The 26,262-nt window shown below is 44.3% G+C and overlaps 2 long non-coding RNA genes across 4 annotated transcripts in view; one reads left to right on the top strand and one right to left on the bottom strand.

The window, feature by feature from the left end:
• Positions 1-7,052: 7,052 nt before the first annotated feature.
• LOC128351824 (uncharacterized) overlaps positions 7,053-26,262 on the top strand; it is a 39,104-nt gene continuing 19,894 nt past the window's right edge. For both annotated transcript variants that reach the window (XR_008320061.1, XR_008320060.1), the window contains exons 1-2: positions 7,053-7,173; positions 17,097-17,320. This is a non-coding gene — a long non-coding RNA (uncharacterized LOC128351824). The remainder of the gene's footprint in view (positions 7,174-17,096; positions 17,321-26,262) is intronic.
• The window catches only part of LOC128351825 (uncharacterized), a 110,696-nt gene continuing 98,808 nt past the window's right edge, over positions 14,375-26,262 (bottom strand). The window contains exons 4-5 of one of the 2 annotated variants that reach the window (XR_008320062.1): positions 15,681-15,733; positions 14,375-15,179 (exon numbers count right to left, since the gene is read on the bottom strand). This is a non-coding gene — a long non-coding RNA (uncharacterized LOC128351825). The remainder of the gene's footprint in view (positions 15,180-15,680; positions 15,734-26,262) is intronic. The other variant, XR_008320063.1, reaches the window with a different exon arrangement.

Genomic DNA, 26,262 nt, shown 5'->3' with positions numbered 1-26,262 from the left:
GCGTTGCAGTCATCTTTCGTGAGACTCTTCCCGTTTCCAGGTGCCCGGTCAGGCAATCTCAGAATTTTGAGTGTTTGTCCTTGAGGCTGGGCCTCCGAGATAGGCTGGGGATTCTGCTGGTGTACCGACCACCCCGCTGCACTTCAGTCTCCCTACCTGAGCTGGCGGGGGTGGTCTCGGAGGTGGCTTTGGGTTCCCCCAGGCTTATTGTTTTGGGGGATTTCAATGTCCACACTGAGGCCCCCCTAGTGGGTGCGGCTCAGGATTTCATGGCCTTCATGGCAACCATGGGCCTGTCTCAATTGGTATCGGGCCCTACCCATGTGGCGGGACACACTCTGGATCTGGTTTTTGCCGACCGGGAAATAAATGATCTGGAGGTGGGGGAATTTGAGACCACTCCCTTGTCATGGACAGATCATCACCTGGTGGGGTTTAGTTTGACTGCTCCGTCTACCCTCTGCAGGGGTGGTGGGCCGATTAAGATGGTCCGCCCCCGGAGGCTTATGGATCCGCTTGGATTTCAGACGGCCCTCGGGGAGTTTCCAGTGTCCAGAGCTGGTGACCCTGTCGAGGCCTTGGTTGATCTCTGGAATGGAGAGGTGGCCCGGGCTGTTGACACGGTTGCCCCCAAACGCCCTCTCCGGCTTGGTGGAGCCCGTTCGGCTCCTTGGTTTTCCTCGGAGCTTAGGGCGATGAAGCAACTCGGGCGACGGCTGGAGCGACGCTGGAGGAAGAGTCGTCACGAATCCGACCGAACACGGGCTAGAGCCCATTTTAGGGACTATGCCGTGGCGGTGGGGGCGGCGAAGAAATGCTTTTTCTCCGCCTCCATTGCGTCTGCTCAGTGCAGACAAACAGAGCTGTTTCGTGTGGTGAAAACCTTGCTCCACACATCCCCCCAGACAATGGGGGACGAGCCATCTACAGCTCTTTGTGATCGGTTTGCCTGTCGCTTTGCAGATAAAGTCGCTTGCATCCGTGCTGACCTGGACTCCAGAGTTTTGGCAGTTCCGGCAGACGTGCCTTTGGTACCATCTGGTCCCGTTGTGTTGGATTCTTTTCGGTTACTGCGGCCTGAGGATGTGGACAAGATCCTGGGCAGTGTGCGGGCGACTTCGTGCGCTCTTGACCCTTGCCCTTCATGGCTAATAAAAGCTGCCAGGGAGGGGACAGGTAGATGGCTGGAGGTGATCGTTAATGCTTCATTAAGGGAGGGCAGGATGCCATCGTGCCTTAAGGAGGCGGTGGTAAGACCTCTATTAAAAAAGCCCTCCCTTGATCCCTCCAGCCTGGACAACTATAGACCTGTGTCTAACCTCCCCTTTCTGGGCAAGGTGATGGAGTGTGTGGTGGCGTCCCAGCTGCAGAGGGTCTTGGATGATACGGATTATCTGGACCCTTTTCAATCTGGCTTCCGCCCCGGGTATGGGACTGAGACTGCCTTGGTCGCCCTAGTGGATGACCTACGCTGGGAACTAGACAGGGGGAGTGCGTCCCTGTTGGTTCTGCTGGACCTCTCAGCAGCGTTCGATACCATCGACCATGGTATCCTTCTGGGCCGCCTCTCGAGTATGGGAATCGGAGGCACTGCGTTGCAGTGGTTTCGGTCCTTTCTTGAGGGGAGGGTTCAGAAGGTGGTGCTGGGGGACTACTGCTCGGCCCCGTGGCCGTTGGCCTGTGGGGTCCCGCAGGGATCGGTCTTGTCCCCCATGCTGTTTAACATCTACATGAAGCCGCTGGGAGAGGTCATCCGGAGATTTGGACTGAGTTGTCAGCAATATGCGGATGACACTCAGCTCTATCTCTCCTTGTCATCTGATCCTAGGGAGGCGGTGGATGTCCTGAATCGGGGGCTGGAGGCCGTGATGGGTTGGATGTGGGCTAACAAACTGAAATTGAATCCGGATAAGACGGAGGTGCTGTTGGTCAGTAGGAGAGCCAATCGGGATGAGGAGATTTTATCAGTTCTGGATGGGGTTGCACTCCCCTTGAAGGAGCAAGTACGCAGCTTGGGGGTACTACTGGACCCGGCTCTGCTTTTGGAAGCTCAGGTGGAGGCGGTGGCCAGGGGTGCCTTTGCACGGCTTCGGCTGGTGCGCCAGCTGCGTCCCTTTCTCGAGAAGGCAGATCTGGCCACGGTTACCCACGCCTTAGTCACGTCGCGGCTGGATTACTGTAACGCGCTCTACGTGGGGCTGCCCTTGAAGAATATCCGGAAACTGCAGCTAGTGCAAAACGTGGCAGCGAGGGTTTTATCCGGAGCTGCCCGTTGGGAACATATCACCCCCATTTTGAAAGAGCTGCACTGGCTGCCGGTTCGTTTCCGGGTCCAATTCAAGGTGCTGGTTTTGACCTTTAAAGCCCTAAACGGTTTGGGCCCGGGGTATCTGAGGGACCGCCTGCTCCCACGGGTTGCTGCCCGCTTGACAAGGACATCTGAGGGGGCCCTGCTCCGGGTGCCGACAATGAGGGAGGCCCGGCTGTCGTGCACTCGGGACAGGGCCTTCTCTGTTGCTGCCCCCAGACTCTGGAATGCTCTCCCAGTGGCCATTCGTTCCTCGGACTCCATCACGGCTTTTAGAAAGCTTTTAAAGACTTGGCTTTTTACCCAGGCTTTTACATGATCGTTTTCTACTGCAGCTTCTTTGTGTTTTTATTTGTTGTATTTGTTGTATTGTTTTTATGCCTGTTTTTATGTTTTTATATTTTTAACATGATGTTTTTATTGTCTTTTTATTGTATGTTTTTAACTTTTGTAAACCGCCTTGGGGTTATCTTTTTAACGAAAGGCGGTATATAAATGCAAAAATAAATAAATAAATAAATAATCTATTTCTGCACTGGTTTTCATGAGAAGTATAATCATGTGTCCTTAGTATTATGCTACTTTTTAGGGCTAGAATTTTTACCAATAGGAATTTTTTGAATAAGTTACTTTATTTTGAGATTTCTTATTTATTTTGCTCTGGACCTATGTACACTACAAATTTAGAGGTTTTATACCAGTTTAGCTGTATGGCAAAGAATCCTTGGAACTATAATTTGATAAATTCTCTTTCTGGAAGATTCTTATGGCCCTTCATAGAATCAAAGTCGCCAGGATACCCAGGTGAGACACAATTAAACCAGTTCAAATCTGTAGGACAGATTTACCTTATGTCCTTGCTGACATAGTGTCAGGGGGGCGGAGTTATGGGCAGCGGTATCTGGGTATTGGCGCTCAAGCTCCAGATTGCATCGACCTTTTACACCAGTAACCCTAATGACCACTAGGGACATTGGGAGTAGAGATAGATAGTTAGGGTCTCTTTCTCTTTCCTGTTTATCTCTGCGGCAAGAGGGGTAAGTGCACCCTTCCCCCGTTCTTAAAGGGAGACCCCCGCCGCCGCATCCCTACTGAGTACCATGCTTCTATAGGTCTCTCTCTAACCAACATGGAGCCAGCTGTTAGATGTATATCTTTTCTGTCATCATGTACTTCTGAATAAAGTAGATTAGTTTAACTTTACATGAATCTCCATGCTTATCATTTACATACTGTTGCCCCTGAGACTCTGTTCACTTCTGTTGTAATGGGAGTGAGTTAGCTCCTGAAATACTCTGCTATATAGGTAATTACCCCTAACACTGGGGACCTGGTGCAGGGAGCCAGGGCTGGGAGCACCAGGAGCAGTGTGCTGGAGAGGCCGATGAGACAGGGCTGTAGGGCAAGCCAGAAGGTCAGTCAAATCAGGGATTAAAGACAGGAGCGAAGCCAGAGGTCAGTGCCAGATCAGGAGTCAGAGCAGCTGGACAAGAAGCAAGAATCATAACAGGCCAGGGGTAACACCAAGTAGTTAGGAAGAAGATGCACACCAAAGCAAATAAACCTCGATACTTAAACAACGTTACTCTAGCCATGAAGTCCCTTTATACTTCCTGTGCCAGAGAACTGGCCAATGAGTGAAAGGCTGGGGTGGGGTCTGCTCCAAGCTTGTAAAACCCCAGAGTTTGTCTGCAAGGAGCCTTGACTGCCACAGGAGGGCAACTGTGTGCAGAGCCATGAGGTAGGTGCAGCATGACACATAGACCGTTCCTCCAGCAAAGCCTACTCTTGTCCTTTATTATGGTTTTAAGGTATATCCAGGGTACATGTATACCAAAAAAATAGGCTTAGTCTGCGTGGGCTTTGGTGGCCATCCTCATCACAGACGAATTATCACTCCAAAATCTGGAGCAATTCTAATCCAGCAGACCCTGCTCATGAGTAAGCCAGGATTGTAAACCTGCTCCCCAGGGAAGTGGCTGGGCCCAACTTGACCACCTTTCTCTGTAAAAAAAAAATAAAAAAAAATTGAACGGATCCCCCTTAAACTTCTCCATCCTCTTCCCCTGTGCAGACTTTTGCACACCCAAAGGCTGTCTAGATTATCTCTTTGTCCTTGCCCAGGTGTGTGTGCGGAGGGAATGGAAGGAATGACCCCCTAGGATGGACCTTTAAACCCATTCAAAATTCCCAGGTCCTGGTCCATCCTCACATTGTATGCAAATATCCCACCACGGGGATTCCTGGCAGTGGGGAGCCCCCATTTCCCTGCCATCACAGGACAGTTCCGATGCACAGGCAGGGGTGCACATCCAAAATATTTGCATAGATGTTTGCATGCTTTGCATCCCCATCCAAAACATTTGCATGGATGTTGCAGACAAGAGGCCTTAGCGTGGACCATTAAACCCATTCAAAATTCCCAGTTCCGGCCTGGCATGGTGCTGCATGCAGATCTCCAGGTGTGGTGATTCCAAGGAGTAGAGAGCCTTGGTTTCCAGCTTCCCTGGGACAGCTGTGTTGCCCATGGGGGTTGTGGGTAGGGGTTCACATCTCTACATGGGCAGGTTGGCTGGCAAGGGGCACATTTTTCAGCAGCTTGGACGCAGTACCCAAGTCCTGGAAAGCTGTCTCCAGGCACCACTCCCGACGGCCGCCATCCAAAAAGCAACCTTGCTCTATTTAGAGCCCCAGTGGCCTGGCACGCTCATGAGAGGGCTGTCCGTGGGAGAAGGTGATGTTTTGCCATCCTGCATCAGTAAAGGTAGCACTTGGCAATTAGCTCCCCTCCCTTCCCCTCCTCTGGTCCTTCTCATGAGTTGTCTGGGGGTGTCCCCGTGGCCTGGCACTCTCTTGAGCTGTGTTTTTTGGCACAGGCTCCAATGCTGGAGCATTGCCAATCCAGCTGTCCGGCCCTACTCATGAATAAGCCAGGGAGGGCATGAATTCCCAAAATGGGGAAGGGGCTGGGTTCTCCTTCCCCAACCTATATGTGAAAAAATAGAACTTCTCTGCTCCTGATTCCTTTAGGGGGGATTCCTTTGGGGGGGGTGCCTTGGGGGGGATGCCTTTCAAAGCTGGCAACAGTGGGGTGGAATAGCACTGCCAATAGCACCCCTGCCCAAACAATTTGCATGGATGGTGCAGACACCAGGCTGCATCACGGACCCTTAAACTCATTCAAAATTTCTGGGTCCAGCCCACCATGCCACCATATGCAGGTCTCCCAGTGTGGGTATTGGCAGGAGAGGAGATCTCTGGTTTCCAGCTGCCCCGGGACAACAGTGTTGCCCCTGTCAGTGGATCAGCAGCAGTCATTGAGACTGGGAGAGCACTCGCCCAAGAGCCTGTCCCCATGGCTTTCCTGCACAAAGCATCTTCCTTTGCTCCCTTTAGTCTGCCACTCTCATCAGACAGCGGTCTGTGGGATAATGGGCTAAGTCTCCAGCATAAAGAGGACAATTCCCATACTATGTGAATACCACCTTGTACATTTGCAATTAGTGTCCACAGGTGGTTCTTCTCATGAGCAAGACTAGGGAGCAAATATCCCCACCTGAGGAAGGGCTGGGGCCCCCCTTCCCTAACCTTTCTGTGAAAAAAATAGAACCTGGCTAGTCCAGAATCCCTGTCTGTGGTTGCCCCTCCTACCCATACAGGAGTGCCCCCAAATATGTGCTCTCCACCCGTAGAGCGGATGCCCTGTCCATGCTGGATATCCCTGCATTGAGGGGGGGCCTTGAAAGGGGATACCCGCTTGTGTGGATGGTGTAGACACAGGAACCTGGCACAGACCTTTACACCTGTTCAAAGTTCCTGGTTTGTGTCTATTTTGGCACCGTATGCAGATCTCCAGGCACAGGGATTTCCGGGAGAGGAGAGTCCTGGTTTCCAGCTGCCCTAGGATGGCGGCGTCAAGCATGGGAGTGCAGACAAGGTGCACAGCTCCACATTGGTGGGCATACTGGCAGGATGCAGGGTTTGACAGCAAATTGGCAGAAGTTGCCAAAACCAGGACAGCCCTCCTCAGTGTGCCTGTACCTGCAGCTTTCCTGCATAGAGCATCTTCCCTCACTCCCCTTAGTCTGTCACCATTGTGAGAGGGCGTTCTGTGAGATAATGGGCTATGTCTCCAGCATACAATGTGAGTACCATTCCATGCAACTGGAATGCCATCTCGTGAATTTTAAATTAGTGCCCAGAGACGGTTCTTCTCATGAGCAAGACTAGGGAGCAAATATTCCCACCGGAGGAATGGGCTGGGCCCCTCCTTCCCCAACCCATATGTGAAAAAAATAGAAATTTGCCTCTTCCACTCGATCCAGGGTCCCCTCCCCTTCCAAATGTTCTCATTCTGGCACTGTGATGGGGTGCCCTGCTTAAATTGCCACTTGGAATGTTTGTGCTTGTGAACGTACATGACTGTTGCTCTCTTTTCAGGGAGCAAAGCACTTAGTGCCTGTCCTGTCATCCTGTGCCCTCTCCCTATCACTTGCCAGATGGGAGGAGCACGGCACAGAGTGGGAATCGGGGATGCCCCCACACGACTGTGCAGCTTGACAGGCTGACAAGTTCGGGATGGGGTGTGTCGGTATCCCTGTAGCTTGGCAACTCTAGCTGCATAGCTGACAGAATGGGCGGGGCTGGCTTTCTGAGAGTCTGCCAGTAAAAAGTGCCGAATGCATGGAGCAGCCGAGTCCCTGGGCATGTCTGCGCTGCCGCCTCTATAATTGGAGTTTGGGAATTGGCATAAAACTGCCGTTATAGCTGAGCCAGTGGCCAGGCGTAACGTCTCAGCGGCAAAACCTCAGTTTTTTGCAGCGAACCTTAGAGATAACTGAAGGTTCCAACTGGAGTTTAGCAAGGTAAATTGGAGTTAGTTTTCGAGACATAACTGTGGTTTTGCACTTTTAGGCATAATGGAGTTACAGCCTCAGCCAGGTTTAACCATTATATCTGAATGCAGGCTGTATGCATAATTTTTGCCTTTTTAGAGTGGTTGTCGTTTGCTTCTGTATGCTTGCTGCCAATATACTGTTAATGTATGTTTAGCTCTACCTTCTCTTAATCATTCTACTGAATACATTCATTTGAAATTCTCTTCCTTTCCTCACATGCAATCTCCACTTTAAACTTGCAAGAGAAAATCACTTCACCTTCAGAAATGAGAGGGATAATGAATTTCTCTTATTCTGCTGATCATTAATAAATGAGGTTATTTTCCCTCTGGCTCTTGGAATTAGATGTGACACAACACCATAATGCAATCGGTTTGTTCTAAGACCCTGAAATTAGGAGCCGATCGGCTTGCAGACATAAAGGAGAATTCATTATCTGCCTGCTAATTACTCAACGCAACAGAGAAGAGAGAACTGCGTGCCCAGCTTCTTAGATTTTAAATATGCTGTCAGAGTACTTCAGTGTCTGGGAAGAGTGTGGTTCATGAAAGGTGATAATTAATGACATTTAAAGAATCTCTACAATAAAATGTGAATTGTGCCTTATCTTCTACAATATTAACTGTAGCTTTGCTTGGAAATATTGGAAGCATACTGCTTATACATTTCTCTGTAGGACCTTACTCCTTTGTATTTTAACAAATTATAATTGACTTTTTAAAAAAAGGTCTTTAAAAAAATGTAGGTTCTGTGTTAGAAAAGGATATGTATCTGAAACCCAGCATTTGTCTCCATTTAATACATCTTTTCTGTGATAATACTACAGGATGCATAGACTCGCAAAGGACTCCTGCAGGCAACATGTGACATGTGGTGACTCCTGTGAGCTGACAGTTCTAGGAAGGGAGTGGTGGCATCTTTGGCTTTCTAAATGACCTTGTATGCTGTCCCAAGCTCCTTGGAGGAAGGGTGGGATAAACATGTAACCAGAACAAGGAGAGAGGTTTTGGTGGTCTGGCATGCTCAAACCATTGGCGACAGAGATCTTATTCATAAGCCAATCTCTGAAATCACTTCCTATATTAGGGAGTATAGTTACTTCCTATATTAGGGAGTAAAGTGGGATTTCTTCACAGACCTTCAGTAGCCTAATGAGAGAGCCTCAGGCATTGTTGGCAAAAATGTCCTGACCTTTGCATAAATATGGTGGTGGTTGGAATAACTTTCCAGTGCTCCTTCATCTCAGTAAACAGACCTAACACAGAGGGCAGCATAAAGGGGTGGGCTGGGGGGGTGGATAACGGAGGAATTATATGGGCCGAGCAGGACTTGGAGTTAAGTCACTAGCTACGATGACTCTAGGTCATTCTGCCTATGATTCCTTGCAAAAAGAATGGGTTAGGCTTTCATTACCAAAAGACTCACAAAGGGAGCGGAAACGGCTTTTCGTTACATTATGGCCCACGGCTAATCATGTCAAGCTGCCTTTGCTGAGCTTGCACAAGCCACCAAGCTTGGCAACACTGATAAACTAAGCGGGGGCGGGGAGGCACCAAAGGCACTCCTTGTCCAGGAAGCTATTTATCCTAGGGCTGGTCCCTGTCAGACCTAGTCTGGTCTTGCCAACTCTGGCTGGCAGTGTCTGTCTATGACCGTAGGCAGAGGAAGGTTTACCTTAGCTCTCCTGCATGGATGAGAGCCTCTTCACTGGAGCCAGAGGTGACTTGTGGGGAGATTTTCAGGAAACTATCCGTGTACACTGCTAAGTGCTGCTGCATGGGGAATGAGTTCCCAGCAAGTTTATTGTAGAGTGTCTTGAGGCAGCAGTGAAGGCGTGGGCGTTGCTTCCTCAGCAGCATGCAGGTGCATCCTGTGCCCCTCTCCCATACAGCGATGATCCACTACAGATACTGGCAGCCTCCAGTGAACTGCTTCATAAGCCACTACAGTGAAGATGCCAGGGATTGAACTAAGACATTCGTCAGGCCAGGCAGGCACTCAATGACTGAGCTGAGCTGTGGACTCTCTCACTGAAGATACAGCTACAGGAGAAGAGAGCTGGTCTTGTAGTAGCAAGCATAGCTTGTCCTCTTAGCTAAGCAGGGTCCGCATTGGTTGCATATGAATGGGAGACTAGAGGTGTGAGCACTGGAAGATATTCCCCACAGGAGGTAGAGCTGCTCTGGGAAGAGCATCTAGGTCCCAAGTTCCCTCCCTGGCATCTCCAAGATAGGGCTGAGAGAGATTCCTGTCTGCAACCTTGGAGAAGCCACTGCCAGTCTGTGTAGACAATACAGGGCTAGACAGACCTATAGTCTGACTCAGTGTATGGCAGCTTCCTATGTTCCTATGTGCGCCATGCCCTTGGGCAGTGCTCATGAACTGACTCCACTGAAAAACGCTGTGACGTGAAGTGTTGTTATGGAAATTTTGCCTTTGGTGTTTGTAATGTGATGGCTGGTTTATGCATGCCAATCATCATTTTATGCTGCAGTCCACGAGCTATGAACAAAAAGACGGCTGTTTCAGAGCAGTGTAGCTTACTGCTGATTAACAGGTGGGCACTTTGTTGACCATTTCTTTGTATCATTCTGTCAATATGGCAGCTGGTTGCTTGTTCTACAACAATGTCAAGTTAAAAGGTTTGTGGTTGGTTGACTATTTCTATTGGGCCACAGTAAATGTCAAGGCTCTAGTGGCTTTTTTAAAAGGTCTAGAAATAATAGAACTGGATACAAAACACACCTTGATGTTAAGAGAAAATAAAAGGTCTAATTCTAAGGAGAGTTAAGGCTGCCCTACATACCAAAGAATGCACTGTTCTATATAGGTCAAGACTGGCAATGTCTAAGAACACTTGCAGCAGACATGCAGGTCATAAAGCATCAGCATGGCATCTGTTTTCATCCTACTGAGTGGGCAGAAGCAGTTGCTGTGATAAAGTGGCTTATCACAGCAAATAAAGCCCAAGACACCTCCCCATACATGATTGTTCTTTACAAGCCAGCCAGGTTCAAAGCTCTCAAGAGCATTAGGATGGCGCATAAACTCTTTCTGTGTAACTAGGTAAACTTCAAAAACCTTAACATGCATTGCAGCAAGTGGGTTTTGGGGTTTTGCCTCGGAGCCAGTAAGAATAAGAGCGTTAAAGAGGTACCTTTTAAAATGTATTTATCCTTTAAAAGAAAAACATTAGATAGTGTTCTTATCCTTTTTATTGAGAGAAAATAATGAACATTAAAAGAGGTACCTTTTAAAATTATCTGAAAAATATCTTGGAGGCACCAGACAAGTCAGATGCAACACAGAGTCACGGAGGCTTTTAACCAGGCTTCCAAAAACAAGCAGAGCATTAACACCACAGACAACCAACACCAGCATGGTTTATTTTGCTGCTGGGTGCTTTCTTTGGCCTCTCCCTTTGCCATTTGCCTAATCCACAGCTGTTTCTTGGCTGCTCTGTGAGCACCTCTCTTGCTAAGCTGAGAATAAACCACAGAGGGGTCCATTTGGACACAATGTAGTGGCAATTTCAACCATGCTTGAAACAAACAACCCAGCTACAAGCCTCGGCAGGGGCATATCTAGGGTGAGGCAGGCAGGGCACGTGCCCCGGGCACCACTTAAGGGGGACGCCATTTTTAAAAATTAAAAAAATGGCCACCCAAAACAAAATGGCCACCATGCATGCTCAAATGGCCTCTGTGAGGTCCTAGGCCATGCCAAGCCTCACAGAGGGCACTTGAGCATGCACGGTGGCCATATTGTTTTCAGCAGCCATTTTTAAAAAATATATATTTAGAAAATGGCCACTGCACATGCTCAAATGGTCCCTGTGAGGCCCTAGAGGCCAGTGAGGGGAGGGGGAACCTTTGCAGATGCCCCCCCACTGCCTTTAGGAAGCCCCCCAAAGGGGTACAGGTAAACAATTTTTTTAAAAAATTAATATAATATAAATCACTGTACACATACTCAGTTCGGCACTATGTACAAAGAATTGGGGCTTGTGACTACTGAGCTGAAGCTTATGAGCTAGGATTGTATTCATTTGCTCTTTGCTTCTTGTGACAAATAAGTTAAATGTAATGTATTAATAATATGACTATTAATGGTGAGTTTGTCTTTGAATCAGTGTGAAATCCTTAGTATTAAGTCCCACTGGGAGTTTCTTGCTCTCTTTCTCTCATTTTAACTATCTTTCTGAAATACTAGAATATATTCCAAGCAGTGACACAGTTTACTCTGCATAGCCTTTAATTATTTTCATAGTATATGGGGAAAGTCAAATTCTCCATTTATTTTTACAACTTATGTAATAGTGATGCAACAATGCATAGTATAGAATTAGACAGGCACTTCTGTTTAGTTTTCCAAGTACACCTCCACATAGTATTTGGGTATTTCATTAGTCCCAGCATACTGAAATTTGTAGTTTTCCAGCATTTTTTGGTCTGGCTACGTCCACTGCTAAATGGTTTTTGAAATATTAAAAGATTAACGAACTTGACTTGTATTTTTCAGCTGATATTATGGTAAAGTAATCTGAATCTGAAATCTGAAAAATGGGTGTCAGATGTTTGGACAGGGGGTGCAATTTCAGTGCTTGCCCTAGGCGCTATTTTCCCTAGATACGCCTCTGAGCCTCGGGTACAAATGTCGGCTTGTGTGGCAAAACTGAACATTGGGTGGATTTGAGAGGTACATTCAGATGGGAAAGCACACAGTGGAGGTTCTCATATTCAACAGAGGTCCACATTGCATCTGAAAGCATCCTAAGAAACAACATACTAAATGTCAAGCAGGGACGTAGCTAGGGGAAAGGGGGCCCGTGTTCGCACCTCTCCCTGGCGGCCCCTTGAAGTGAGGGAGATAATGAAGAAAATAAGGAGGGGTGAAGCTGGGGGGCCCTCTGGAGCCGGAGGTCCCAGCTTCTCTGAACCCATCTGCTCAATTATATCGACACCTGTGATGTCAAGCACAGAACACAAGATTTTGGTAATGTCAAACACAGCAGTGGGAATTTGAAGGCCTTGCAGTTAGTTGAATAGCAATGGGTAGCACAAAGTAGCAAGAGTAAGTGCCAGGGTGGGTAGTGGGAGGAAGGGTGGAAGGGCTGGAGAAGTGCTGGACGGCAGAGGAAGTGTGGGTTTGAATGCATTTTTCACTTTTGGGTTTTCAGAAATGATGATAACAGGTGAGTCTGACAGGCTCAGGGTTCCTTGCTTCTCATGAAGGCCCCTGGCTACTGTGGTTAGAATGCTATGGGTGGCATTATTTGACTAAAATTAGATAGAGTCAAGGTTGTGACTTGTGGATATTATTAGGGGCCACTCCAGCTTTGTGCCTTTAATTTGAGTACTGAAATACATGAAAAGTACTGCACTGCAGTAGCTAAGAGACTGAGCTGTTAATTAAGAAATCCCTGGTTCAGATCTCACCTGCCATCACACACTAGATGGTCTGTGGCATGGATGCCACTATGGTCAGTCTCAGGTCTTACCATCTCAATATGCTATATGGGGAAATCATGCTGATGTACCTTATAGAGCTAATGGATACTGATATAATATATGGAGTTCTTTACATTCTAAAGAGCCACATAAATGCTACATGTCATAACAACAGAAGAAATTAGTGTATGGAATATTCTGCATTACTTTTACTGAAGAAAATGTCAAAAACACGCACACTTCATATAAAAAATATAAATACTGCTTTTCCGAAATAAATAAATAAAATAAAATGTGGTTTATATAGCAAAGAGAATGAGAAAATGGTTCCATTTCTCAAAAGGGCTCATAGTCTAGAAAACGCACACGCACACGCACACACAAAGAGCCCACATAGATACTGGAAGGATGCTATACTGGGATGAACAGGGACAGTTGCTGTCCCCCTGCTAAATAGAAAAGCCTGCCTGCCCATGCACGTGTGTGGTTGTGTGAATAGCTCCACTGTTCCAACAACAATCCAGTCAGACTCAAGAACTCAATGAAAGATGTGCATATCAAGACATCAGTCTTAGTGACTCTTGCTGGTGTCTCCCTTTTGTTTCTTTCTGAACTGTGAACACTTTGGGGAGAGGGAACAATTTTCTCACTCATTTTGTTGCATTTTCATTCATTGTGCTATATAAACTGCTTTGTGAACTTTTGTTATTGAGAAGTGGTATATAAGTATTCTGAATAATAAATAAAGCAACACAACACTGCTTTACACTGGTTCAGACCATTGCTCTATCTTCCCCAATATTGTCTGTCCTGACTGACTATCTACGTGCTATTGGTAATGATCTCAAGGGTCTTCTGCTAAGGTGTTTCCCAAGCCTGCTGCTGGAGATCTAATTAACAAGTGGTGCCAGAGAATGCATTCAAATACATATTCTGCATTCAAAGCATGTGTGCTACCACAGAATTATGACCTCTCTCAATGAGAAACTTGGGCAAGCCACTAGCAACCTGCCTACTCATTTATCTCAGAAATCACTTCTAGCAGACACCTTTCTCTTTTTTTACCACAGTACTATTGTTATATTAACCACCATTCTACCAAGTATTTTTCCTCCATTAAGTTCAATTTGATGTAGCACTATGATCATTTTGTTTCCAGACTTTAGTTATGTGGCAGTTGCCAATTGCCACCATGTCATCTATTTATAATACATTTATTAAATCTATTAAAATACATTTTACTACATTTATAAAAACTAGCTGGGCTGGGCACAGAACATCTGCACCTCAAGATTCTCCCCCCCACCCCCACCATTCTCTTTCCCTTTCCATCCGCTGTCATTTTGCTCCCCGCCCACCCGTGGCTGCCACCGTTTTCTTTCTTGCCCGCCCGCCCGCCCGCCCACTGCCATGTTCTTCCCCCACCCACCTGCCCACCATCGTTTTCTTCCCCCACCCACCCGCCCACCGCTGCCGGTTTCCCCCCCTATCCACCGCTGCCATTTTCTCCCCAACCCCATTTTGTTTCCCACCTCACCCACAAGCCTGTCTCCCACCGCCGCTTTTCTCTCCCCCTGCAGGCAGCTCACACACGAACTCTTGCAAGAGCTGATTAGAGACGGGTATGCCTTTCAGAAATATATAGATAGATATATTTATACATTTATAAAAATATATTTTTAATACATTTAATACTTTTTCACCCAGCCAGAGACAATTGTTCTATTTAGCATTGCTGAATAATAAGCTATCACGATTATGATTCTTGTGTTTTGAGACTTGCGTTTTGGGCGGTATACAAATGTGTTAAATAAATGAATAAATAAACACATTCTAATCATTTATTCTTTTTCTTGTCAGTTATTGCTGCACTCCTGACATTTTTCAATTATCCTATGATTTGTTCTCACACAAAGAACTAACATTGTATAGCCCTCCTTCATGACAACGGATTTCATTTATTTTATGACTGGTTACTTGCTAACATACAACATTTATTTAACTTTTGCCACCAGATATGAAAGCCCTTCTGTTAAATCCCACTTAAGTCATTCAGAGCAGTAGAAAATAATATATGTTTATTTTTGAGCATGCAACACATTTTGTTACGCTGTGATTCTCCTGCATGAGTTACTGGGTATGAACATTAGACAAAAGTTATCTAAATCCCCGTGCATGCAATTTTAATACCTAAGTTAAAGCCAGTAGCTCTACAGCTCACAGATTCAGCAGTCATCATGTTTTGAACAAATGAATCATTCAAAGGAAGCTACCCAATACAAGAAAGGGACAATATTATTTCTTTAAAAATATACTGCCCTTTTAATGAACCAAGACCATAATTCATGTCAATAGTGCTGTGAATACTTTGCTAAAGCTGATATGATACCTTCCTGATACCAGCATGCTTCCTGCTTTGCACTGGTTGTCAAGATGTTGTCAATCTAGCTGCAGAGCTCCAATGAAATTAGGTATTGGGTGCCGGGGGCGGGGGACATTTTAAAAAGAAATCTGTAAAAGAGACTGGAAATAAAAATTAAAATTAGTGTTAAACCAAATCTTCTTCTTTGATGTTTCCTTATGATATGCATATTGTGATTTTATTCCAGTGTCCCATCCTGACTGCCAACTAGGACCACATCTGCTTCGCGTCAAAGCTACACCACTGTTAGACTATTCACTGCGCCAGTTCAAAACCTTCTTAACAAGCTCACCTTTAATGGTTCATTTTTATTAGTGTTCTCAAGCTCTCCCTTGAATTGGTTCTAGAAGTTGTTTTCTGCTGAAGCAATACCAAACCATACCAGTCACAGGCTGTACTTTGCTAGAAACCACTACACCAGCGGTTTAATGCAAAAGTTTAATGCAAAATAATGCAAAATTTAAATTTGTGCACAATCCATATATAATGCAAAGACATGTTCTATTTTCAGTTTTGCAAAAAAAAAGTTTTATTTCATTTTCATTATCAGTGTAATTATTCATTCATATCTTCTTGAAATTAGCAAAGCATTCTGTTCCTACCCTTTATTATATTCCTGGTTTTCATGCCACACTACTGTAGGTTTCTATTTCGCCTGCAACAAAGTAAAGTAATGAGAAATCATTGTTTGGGCAATTTACAGGGAAGGCCCTTAATTAAAATTGTTGTTATAGAAATACATTTTCTAATGTGCATTTCCTGAGGGGAAAATATTCACCAACATAGGCAAGCATTGTGCACACTGAAGCAAAATATTGCTAGAGCAAGAAGGGAAGTAAATTAAATTCTTCTTCAGTAATAGTCTACAGCATTACAATGGAAGGTGCCATAATGTGCAAACATATTAACATAAATCCAGCAGACTTCACTGGAGCTTGTTAAAAAAGAAAGAAAAGCTCCATTGAAAACAAAATGTGCCTAGGATGGCACAATAATTAGAGCTTTACACAAGACCCAGGCTCTTCTACTGAGCTACTCCCCAAGTCAAGACTCCATCCCATACTGAATAGTAAGAGTTTGCAAATGCATTAAAGTTAAGCTGCTTCCTATCTATCCATGGGTTCCACGTCTCTTACTAGCAACTACTGCACCCTTCATTTGTTTAGGATCAACTTTTATGTTGCAGTGTCTGATCCAGAAATAAACAGGTGAAATAATTCGGCTGGGAGGAGAAATTGTTTGCAACTTGATAACTTTGCAGTGCTGCTTCTCAGAATTAAAATTATGAGAAGTTGGTGCTATAATAAGAGAGGCATAGAAACCAAGAGTCTGACTCTTCACACTCCTCTCAAACATATCCAGAGTTTTACAAATATGACTTGCAGCCTGTTGGGAAACAAATTCATTTTCAGCCATTCTTTGTACGTGGCAGCCAAACTAGAAAATATATGGGAGATCTGTGATCGCTACCTATACCTATATATTTGCCCCACTGGGCCAAACAGCAGCTTTGGGGGACAAACTAGACTGCAGGGAGGAGGGAGGCATGGGGAAATAGCTACCTTGCTCCAGCAGCACTGAGTGTCAGTTCACATTGCCCTACCCACCCCTCCAAGCACCATTTTTTTAAAAAGGAAATGTCAGGAGATCAGATCACAGCTCTCTCTTTCATGTCTCATCAAGTTTCACCCTAAGCCAAATTTCATGTAGGGCTCTTGTTTTGCAGTTGTTCATTTTCCAGATAAATTATAAACTACCTTAAGGGGAGAAAGTGCAATTTATCAGACCACAATATATTTGTGGTATATATTGTGTCTAAATCAAACTGAGGATGTAGTGATAAAGGTAGCAATGCTTACAAAATGTAATGCTGTGATCGGAAAGAATTTGCTGTAAAAAAAACAGTCTCTTGGGTGAAAACAGAACCTTTCATCATACATTGTGAATCTGAAAATGCGGGGAGGGCGGGGTTGCCAGTGTGAGTATCTAAGTATCATATATTGCTTCATATTTACCAGCAGGTTTCCAGTGATTACAATGTTTCATCTTGCAAGTCAAGTGAACCCCCTTTGGCTAAACACTTAATGGCCAAGCATCATAAGAACATAAGAACAGCCCTGGTGGATCAGGCCCAAGGCATACCTAATCCAGCGTCCTGTTCTGCACAGTGGCCCACCAGATGCCTCTGAAAAGCCCACAGGCAAGAGGTGAGGCGTCGGAAGCTCTAAGGGCCAAACTACAGGTATGCATTGTTGGCTTTCATAATCTGTTGGTTTGTTTTCAAGAACAGCAGCAGCACCATCAACTGGAATCCCAAAGCTGCTTTTTACTCTAGAAAGAAAGTTGGTATGGACACAGATTTTCTGTTATGATGGCAACTAAGAACTCTGTTGGACCAAATGTGTTTCCTGGGGGTGAAATATTCACCCACATAGGCAAGCATTGTGCACACTGAAGCAAAATATTACTAGAGCAAGGGTTGGAGGGAGTAAATTAAATTCTTCTTCAGTAATAGTCTACAGCATTACAATGGGAGGTGCCATAATGTGAAAACATATTAACATAAATCCAGTTTACTTCACTGGAGCTTGTTTTTTTTAAATAAAATAAAATAAAAATAAAGCTCCATTGAAAACAAAATGTGCCTAGATATTGGACCAAACATTTTGGAGACCTAGTTTAAGTTAGGATGTGACCACAGCATGGAGCAAAAGATTTCAAAACCCCACCATGGCCCTGATCTGGATACTGTGGCTCTTTTTAAACTATGTTTAAAAAAAGAAAAATGGAAAGATGCCTCTTAATTATTTATTATTATTATTTATTTTCACATTTATATCCCACTCTTCCTCCAAGGACCCCAGAGCAGTGTACTACATACTTAAGTTTCTCCTCACAACAACCCTGTGAAGTAGGTTAGGCTGAGAGAGAAGTGACTGGCCCAGGGTCACCCAGCAAGTATCATGGCTGAATGGGGATTTGAACTCGGGTCTCCCTGGTCCTAGTCCAGCACTCTAACCACTACACCATGCAGGCTCCGTCATTTCTTAAATGCCATTCATGTCATTTTCTAAAACAGGCTGATGTTAATCATTTAGATTTGGCCTATCTGGTTTTTGTTTTTTTTTCCCCATGTTGTATATTTGAGAGTTGTTGTGCATGTATGTGTTTGGGGCAGTGGTTGAGATCAATTTCTTTGCTGGAAAGGGAAGTCCCCTCACCACAAAAGAAATCTTATTAAACATCTCGGGAGTTATAAAACTGTGTTCCCTGTTCCCTGTATAGCTTGACTTAGTGATGTCTTGTGATGTATAAACTACAGTCTGTCAAAATGAGACTCAATAATCTCTTGTTGAGTAACAGGGAAGGTTGTGACTTAGTCATAAAGGCTCTACACACGATCCGTGTGTAGAGCCGAAAGAGGTTCTGCAGGGAGAACCTCTGAGAGGTTCTCATGAAAGCCTGACCCACTTCTATGAGAGCCTGACCCACTTTCTCCGCAGACGATCAATCACCTCTCCCCAGGCGGTGGGCTCGCCCACTTAGATGAGTGGCAGCTTCACATGGCTCCCATTGTTTCACACGAGCAGCTGAAAGCAGGCTGGGCTCCCTTAACCCGGTTTCTGCTGCTCATGAGAATCACCTCATAGTATTTAAAACAGGGCTGGCCAGACTACAATATGTAACACAAAGAGTCTGGAGATTTCTAGACAGCATTTTCAGCCCTTTTGTTATTCACTACAATCAGTGGGTATTCCTTCAAGTAAGACGCCTAAGATTTAACCATATTTATTTAGAAACAAATAATTGATTTCAGTGGAACTTCAGTATTGCAACTAATAAGGCTGGCACTACCACAGCCACCTAATGGCGCAGTAGGGAAATGGCTTGACTACCAAGCCAGAGATTGCCAGTTCGAATCCCCACTGGATGTTTCCCAGACGATGAGAAACACCTATATCAGGCAGCAGGTATATAGGAAGATGCTGACAGGCATCATCTCATATGCCTGCATGGGAGATGGCAATGGTAAACCCCTCCTGTATTCTACCAAAGACATTCACAGGGTTCTGTGGTCGCCAGGAGTCAACACCGACTTGACTGCACACTTTACCTTTTTACCGCAGGAAAGAATCTCATCATTTCCCCAGTTTGCATGGTTGTTCTTGTAGCATCTACATGTCTCTGGTAGAATCTCAAAGAGCAACCATGCAAACTGGGTTGCTCTTTTGGAGTAATTTGCCCCGATCCATTAAGTGAGCTTTCATTTTGGGAGCAGAGCTGGTCTTCTGGTAAAGTAAAGTTGTGCCGTTGAGTCGGTGTCAACTCCTGGCAACCACAGAGCCCTGTGTTTGTCTTTGGTAGAATACAGGAGGGGTTTACCATTGCCATCTCCCATGCAGTATGAGATGATGCCTTTCAGCATCTTCCTATATCGCTGCTGCCCAATATAGGTGTTTCCCATAAATTGTCCCTTTTGCTAAGCAGGGTCTGCCCCGGTTTACATTTGAATGGGAGACATATGTGAGCACTATAAGTTATTCCCTTAGGGGATGGGGCCGCTCTGGGGAGAACAGGTTCCATGTTCCTTCCTTTTGGAAGGAACATGGGCAGAGGCGTAACTAGGGAAAACGGCGCCCGGGGCAAGCACTGAAATGGCGCCCCCCCGCGCCCCCCGCCCCCCCAACATACTACATTATACTTAGGTTTTTCCTCACAAGCGCCCGCCGACGCCGCCAAGCCAGGCCACTGACTGGCCACCAGGCGCCAGCAAAGCAATGGGGGGGGCGCGGGCAGCGCAGAAGGGACCGTTCATGGGGGAAGGGGCGCCGACACGCTCCCTTGACTGCTGCAGCACTGCTGCGCTGAGCAGGAAACATTTGTATTAACAAAAAATAAAAAATAATAATAAAAAATTTTTGTCATGGCGGCGCCCCCCACGTGACCAGAAAAGATGGCGCCCGGGGCACGTGCCCCCCCTGCCCCCCCTATAGTTACGCCTCTGAACATGGGCTGAAAGAGACTACTGACTGTAACCTTAGATAAGCAGCTGCCAGTCTGTGTAGACAATACTTAATCAGATGGATCAATGCTTTGATTCGATATAAGGCAGCTTCCTATGTGTTCCTCTACCAGTGCCCAAAATGTATGGACAAAGGGCAATAGTGTGGTGGCAGCTCTAATAGTTATTTCACTCATTATATGGCTGCAGACCTTGCCATTGAATTTGCACTCCGGTGGAAGCTACACAACCAGTCCTGCATTATACATTTGTAAATGTGTCACATCTGAATGTATGTTTCTAGTTATACATTGAAAACAACTTAGGCATACATCTGAACAAATATAATGTAAGAAGTGGTCTTGATCTGAAATTCAGGTGCCATTTGATGCATAGTCCAAGGTCCATAGCCCTTGGGCAAGAATAGTCCTGGTTTCCTTGCTTGGTTTGATTGCTTATGTTTCTAAAGCAGCACTGAATGCTCTGGAACTGTGTTATTCTTTTATATAACCCTTGCCTGGGCCATTATACAGGAAGTGTTTATAATATTCAACATTATTTTGGCATTTCTTCTGGAGAAATGTTGCCCTTCCAAAATACACATTTGCTTGCATTTATATATTTATTTATATTTTATATGCCATCATTGACCTTAACTCTGTGGACAATATCAGTTAAAAACAAATAGTAAAACTACAAACACACACACACACACACAATTCCTAAAGGATACATTGGTGATAAATCTAAGTTAACACTTGCCTTCGAAAGTTAAGTTTAATTAAAAAGAAAATCCCTTTTTCTTTTGGCATTTTCCTCTTCTTTCTTCTTGGCCAAAAATACATGCTGGCAGCTTATATAGCTGTTTGATAATATTTCTCATTAGCATTGTTCATGGAATTTGGATTTATTTTTCCTACATTTAATATTATTGATGAGATCAAGCCAAGCTAAGCATGTTTAAGTTTGCAATCTTAAAACACTTCCTTAAGAATAAGTCCCAACAAAAACAACTGGACTTATCTCCAAGTAAATATGCACAGAATCAAGGTAAAACACATTAACTTTCCATTTGTTAAACATGCACTAAAATCTTTCCCATTGAAATCTGTGATACTGCGAAGTGCATAACTGGCTGGATCACACTATTTATTCAGGCAATAATTGAAACCTGTAATAAATCAGGGGGTCTTGAACTGGCATTCCTGGCAGCAGGGCTCAGGCACCTCACTCCCTGCTCCACCAAAGCAGCACTCAAGCTGAGAAAGTTATTAATCAGATCTAAGTTCCACTTCTGCATTACCCATTTAATGTCACCTGGGCTGAAGACCTGCAATTTCATCTCAAGACATTATATGGATGGCAAAAGGGATCAGGCCAATAAAAGTGGTTCAATCAAAGTTAAGCAATTTGGAATCCCATGAGTATCAATAGGAAAGATTTTTAACTTTCATTAAAAATTAAACAAGCATGTTTAACTTTCCCTTTGAAATCAATGCTTCATAGCTTGATTCTGTACATATTTACTTGGAAATAATAATGAGGAGAAAGGGGGGAACTGTCAGAAAACAAGAGGCACAAAAGATCAGCTTCTTCTTGACAAAATGGTTTTGCATAGTTGTAAACAAAGGAAGACGAATCTAAATGTAGCTTGGATTGACTATAAGAAAGCGTTTGACTCATTACTACATAACTGGATTTTAAAATGTCTGGATATGACTGGAGTGAATGATAACATTAAAAACTTTGTTAAAAAGACAATGAACACATGAAAGACTCATTTGCTAGTCAACTGAGAAGTGGGAGAAGTTGACACCCGGAGAAGAATATTTCAAGGAGACTCATTGTCGCTATTATTATTATTATTATTATTATTATTATTATTATTAATTCAATTTCTATACCGCCCTACCAACAATAGCACAACATGGCAGTGGTTAAAGAAGCGCACACTGAAGAATGAAATGGAAGGTCTCATTTTTGCAGCCCATGAACAATCACTATGAATAAATGTGATAAAAGCAAAAATTGATAAGACCCAGAAAGACAGTAAGTGTTGGTTATGCAAGGAAGCAGATGAGACAGTTGAGCACCTTGTATGTTGTTGTAAGAAAATTGTGCAGATTGATAATAAGGAAAGACACAAAAAAGTTGCTGTGATGATCCACTGAAACTTTTTACAAATTGCCAGCAAGCAAGAATTGGTGGAATCATCCAACTGAGAAGGTCACAGAAAATGAGGAGGCAAAAATCCTTTGGGATTTTCAAATACAAATTGATAGGCATTTAGCTCACAGTATGCCGGATCTGACAGTCATCCAGAAGAATCGGGTTCTGATAATTGATATTGCAATCCCAGGGGACAGAGTCGATAAAAAAACAATTGGAGAAAATAACTAAATACAAGAACCTTCAGATTGATATTGAACTGCTCTGGAAAAAGAAAACAATAGTGGTTCCAATAGTTGTTGGTGCCCTTGGTACAGTACCAAAAGAACTTGAACACCATCTCGACACCTTGGGCATTGATAAAATCACAACACATTAACTACAGAAGGCCACACTACTCAGGACAGCACGAATACTATGACGCTATCTTTAATTTTTCTTTAGTTATCCTAGACAGTTGGAAAGGGCCCAATAATTAAAATACCAAATCCAGTCAATAACATCTGGTAGACTGTGTGTAAATAGCATAACAACAACAACAACAACAATATAACGTTTATTTATCAGCTACCCCATAAAAATTGTTCTCTGGGTGGCTCACAACACAACATTAAAACAGCCAATAAAAACACATAAAACACATCAAATCACAACACACACACACTATACAAAACAATTTAAAAACTTGTTTCTTTAAAAAAATCATTTTTAAATAAATAAGCAAACAAACAAACAAACAAATGCCTTAATGAACAGAAAGGTCTTCACCTGCCATCTAGAAGAACAAAGTTGTGGTGTTCCAGGCAAACCTCACTGGGGAAGCTGTTCCACATATGGGGTGCAACCACCGAAAAGGCCCTCTCCCTAGTAGCCACCTCCCTCCCCTTGTTTGGCAGAGGCACTCAGAGCAGGGCCTCCGAAGAAGATCTTAAGGTCCAAGTTGGGACATATGGGGCAAAGTGCTATCTCAGGTAACCCGGTCCCAAGCCATTTAGGGCTTTAAAGTCAAAATGAGCACTTTGAATTGGGCTCGGAAGCAGACTGGGAGCCAGTGCAGCTGACAAAGCACTGGCATAATATGATCAAAGCACCCAGTCCCAGTTAATAATCTTGGAGCCCTGTTTTGTACTAGCTGCAGTTTCCGGACAGAAATAAGCCCTGGCTGGGCACAATAGGTGGGCCCTCACTGGCTGGCTCCATACAAGGGTTGTTCCAAGCTTGGTTGGCAGGCTAAGAGTTTTTGACAGTTTTAACATTGTGTTGAATTGCAAATTGTTTTAATGTGTTAATGTTTTAATTCTGTTTTAATTTTTACTGTTTTTATTGTAAATCGCTCAGAGATGTGAGTTTTGGGTGGTATATAAATATGTTAAATAAATAAATAAGCAAGCAAGCAAGCTGTCTGATTAAGCAGCAGTACAGACTGCCTTGCCTTACCAGGAATGACTCCAAAGGGTAGCAGTCATTCCCCCTAAAATGTTTCCTGCTCCCTTTTTGCTCCCCCATCCACCACACTGGAACTTTACAACAACGTGTTACTTGAGCTGATTATGCAGATAGAACTCCATGTCAAAACTTGAAAGCAGGCAGAGAAAAATGCTCACAATGCAAGTGGGCTGTTTTGACAGTGTCAAAACAGCCCACTTGCTGATGATTTCTTCAAAGGGGGACCAAATGCTTTGCATATTAAGGAAGCATTATCCTCATTCTGAACAGTGCCTTCTGTGATATCAGCATTTCACCAAATCTGATTGGCAATGAAGAGTTATGATGTCTTCATAATAATTAAGTAATCCATGATTTACTTGGATCTCCCAGAAAGTAAAAAGGAAATCAACCGGAGGGGAAATGGTGCAAAAGTACCAATATTCAGTGAATGGTGAAAAATCATGAATACTCCTTCAAGTAAGGATATGCTTTGAAAAATTCACACACTCACCCAAAAGCATTGCTTTCAAACGAAAAATAAAATGGAGAACATCACTGTCCTAGTAAAAATTGCATGATTGCAAGGATCTCCTGGCTATGGGATCTGCCCATTTCTAATGTGCCCTGTGAAGTTGATTCTCTCTCCATTGCTTCTTGTTCTTGAATGGCTTCAGTAATGTGGGGAAAATGAATACAGGAGTTGAGAAGTTTAGGCTCCTAATCGCCAGTTGTATGGGTGCTCATGCTGGCAGAGCTTGCCATCCTCAGCTGGCCTGCCTCTGAGTCTTTCCCTGACTCATCATTGTCCTCCTCCCAAAATACCACCTGACAGCTGGTACAGATCTTGTGGAGGCTGAACCTCTCTCAATCTGGCTCAAGCTCAACCTCTTGCAAGACCAAACAATGGGCACTCAGCAAGACTGTGCCTCCCTCTCCAACTGATTACTCCCTGCCCACACCTCCTGGGCATGGGTAGAGATGTGGGGATTGAAAATAAAAATGCTAATATTATAATGTCCTTATACAAATTAATGGTGCGGCCACATTCGGAGTACTGTGTACAGTTTTGGTCATCGTATCTTAAGAAGAACATTGTAGAACTGGGAAAGGTGCAGAAAGGGGCAACCAAGATTATCAGGGGCCTCGACCACCTTCCTTATGAGGCAAGGCTACAGCATCTGGGGCTTCTTAGTTTGGAAAAGAGGTGAGTATGGGAAGACATGATAGAGGTACATAAAATTATGTGTGGAGTAGAGACGGTGGATAGAGAGAACTTCTTCTCTCTTTCTCAGAACACTAGAACCCAGAGGTGTATCTAGGGAAAATAGTGCCTAGGGCAAGCACTGAAATTGCGCCCCTGTCCAAACATCTGACACCCATCTTTCAGATGATGATGATGATGATGATGATGATGATTGATTTCTATACCGCCCTTCCAAAAATGGCTCAGGGCGCTTTATACAGAGAAATAACAAACAAATAAGATGGCTCCCTGTCCCCAAAGGGCTCACATTCTAAAAAGAAACATAAGATAGACACCAGCAGCAACAGTCACTGGAGGTACTGTCCTGGGGGTGGATAGGGTGGATACCATAATATCAGGTGGGTGGATACCATAATACCAGCCCAAAAATACAAGTTCAGACACTTTCAAGAGAAACAGGTTGTAAGCAACACACACATACATACATACATACACACACACACACACACAACCACACATGTGTCACATATGTGCCAGTCACCTTCCCAAGGTAACGCAGCACATCCATGTGCTGGGCATGCCTCCAAAGAGCTAAACAGTGAAAGTTCTCTTTAGCAAATGCTCTGCCACCTCAGCACACCTCACTACAGGTTGCTGCCTCCAAGAAATTCAGGCATGGGGTTTTTTTCTGTCCAAACAGCTTTTGCCTTAAAGTGAGATGGCTGCAATGGGAAGTCCTAGGGTTCCCATACAATCTGAAATTGTCCAGCAGCTTACAATAGGCTTGGATCCAGCAGCCTGGTCAGGAAGAAGGTGGAAGTTGCAACTAGCCACATAACAGCAAAATAGTGTAATATTCAGGGTTTTGTTGTTATTGTTGTTTTAAAGCACCACACAAGTTAAAGGCAGGAACTTTCCAAGTTTAAAATCCCACAAACCTTATAATCAGATTGCTTGACAAATATTCAGATAAAGATAGAGCTCTGTATAGAGAATTAAACAGCATATGAGTGAATATTTCCATTTTATTCCTTGCCTCTCTCCCCACACCCTTCAGTTTTGCCAGCTTACAAGGTATTAAACCAACATTCTCCTTTTAAGGGATGTTTTGTCCGCTTACTTTTGTGCCATTTATATCTGTTGTTTAAATGCTCGGGTCCCTTGCCAACAACTTTGCATTCTTCTGACTCCCTAAATCAGGGGAAAATCTAGACTTGGGTCTTGCAGTGGCCATTGAGCATGTGTGGTGGCCATTTTTGTTTTCAGCATTTTTGTTGAAAACATTTTTGAAAACATTTTGAAAACATTTTTGTTTTCAGGTTTTTTTTTTATTTTGAAAAAATGGCCACCGCACATGCTCAAATGGTCCCTGCAAGGTCCT

The sequence above is a fragment of the Hemicordylus capensis genome, chromosome 3 (assembly GCF_027244095.1).
Source record: "Hemicordylus capensis ecotype Gifberg chromosome 3, rHemCap1.1.pri, whole genome shotgun sequence".
Classification (NCBI taxonomy): Eukaryota; Metazoa; Chordata; class Lepidosauria; order Squamata; family Cordylidae; genus Hemicordylus; species Hemicordylus capensis.
Note: the sequence above shows the minus strand (reverse complement) of the source record. Positions and strands in the feature narration are given on the sequence as shown.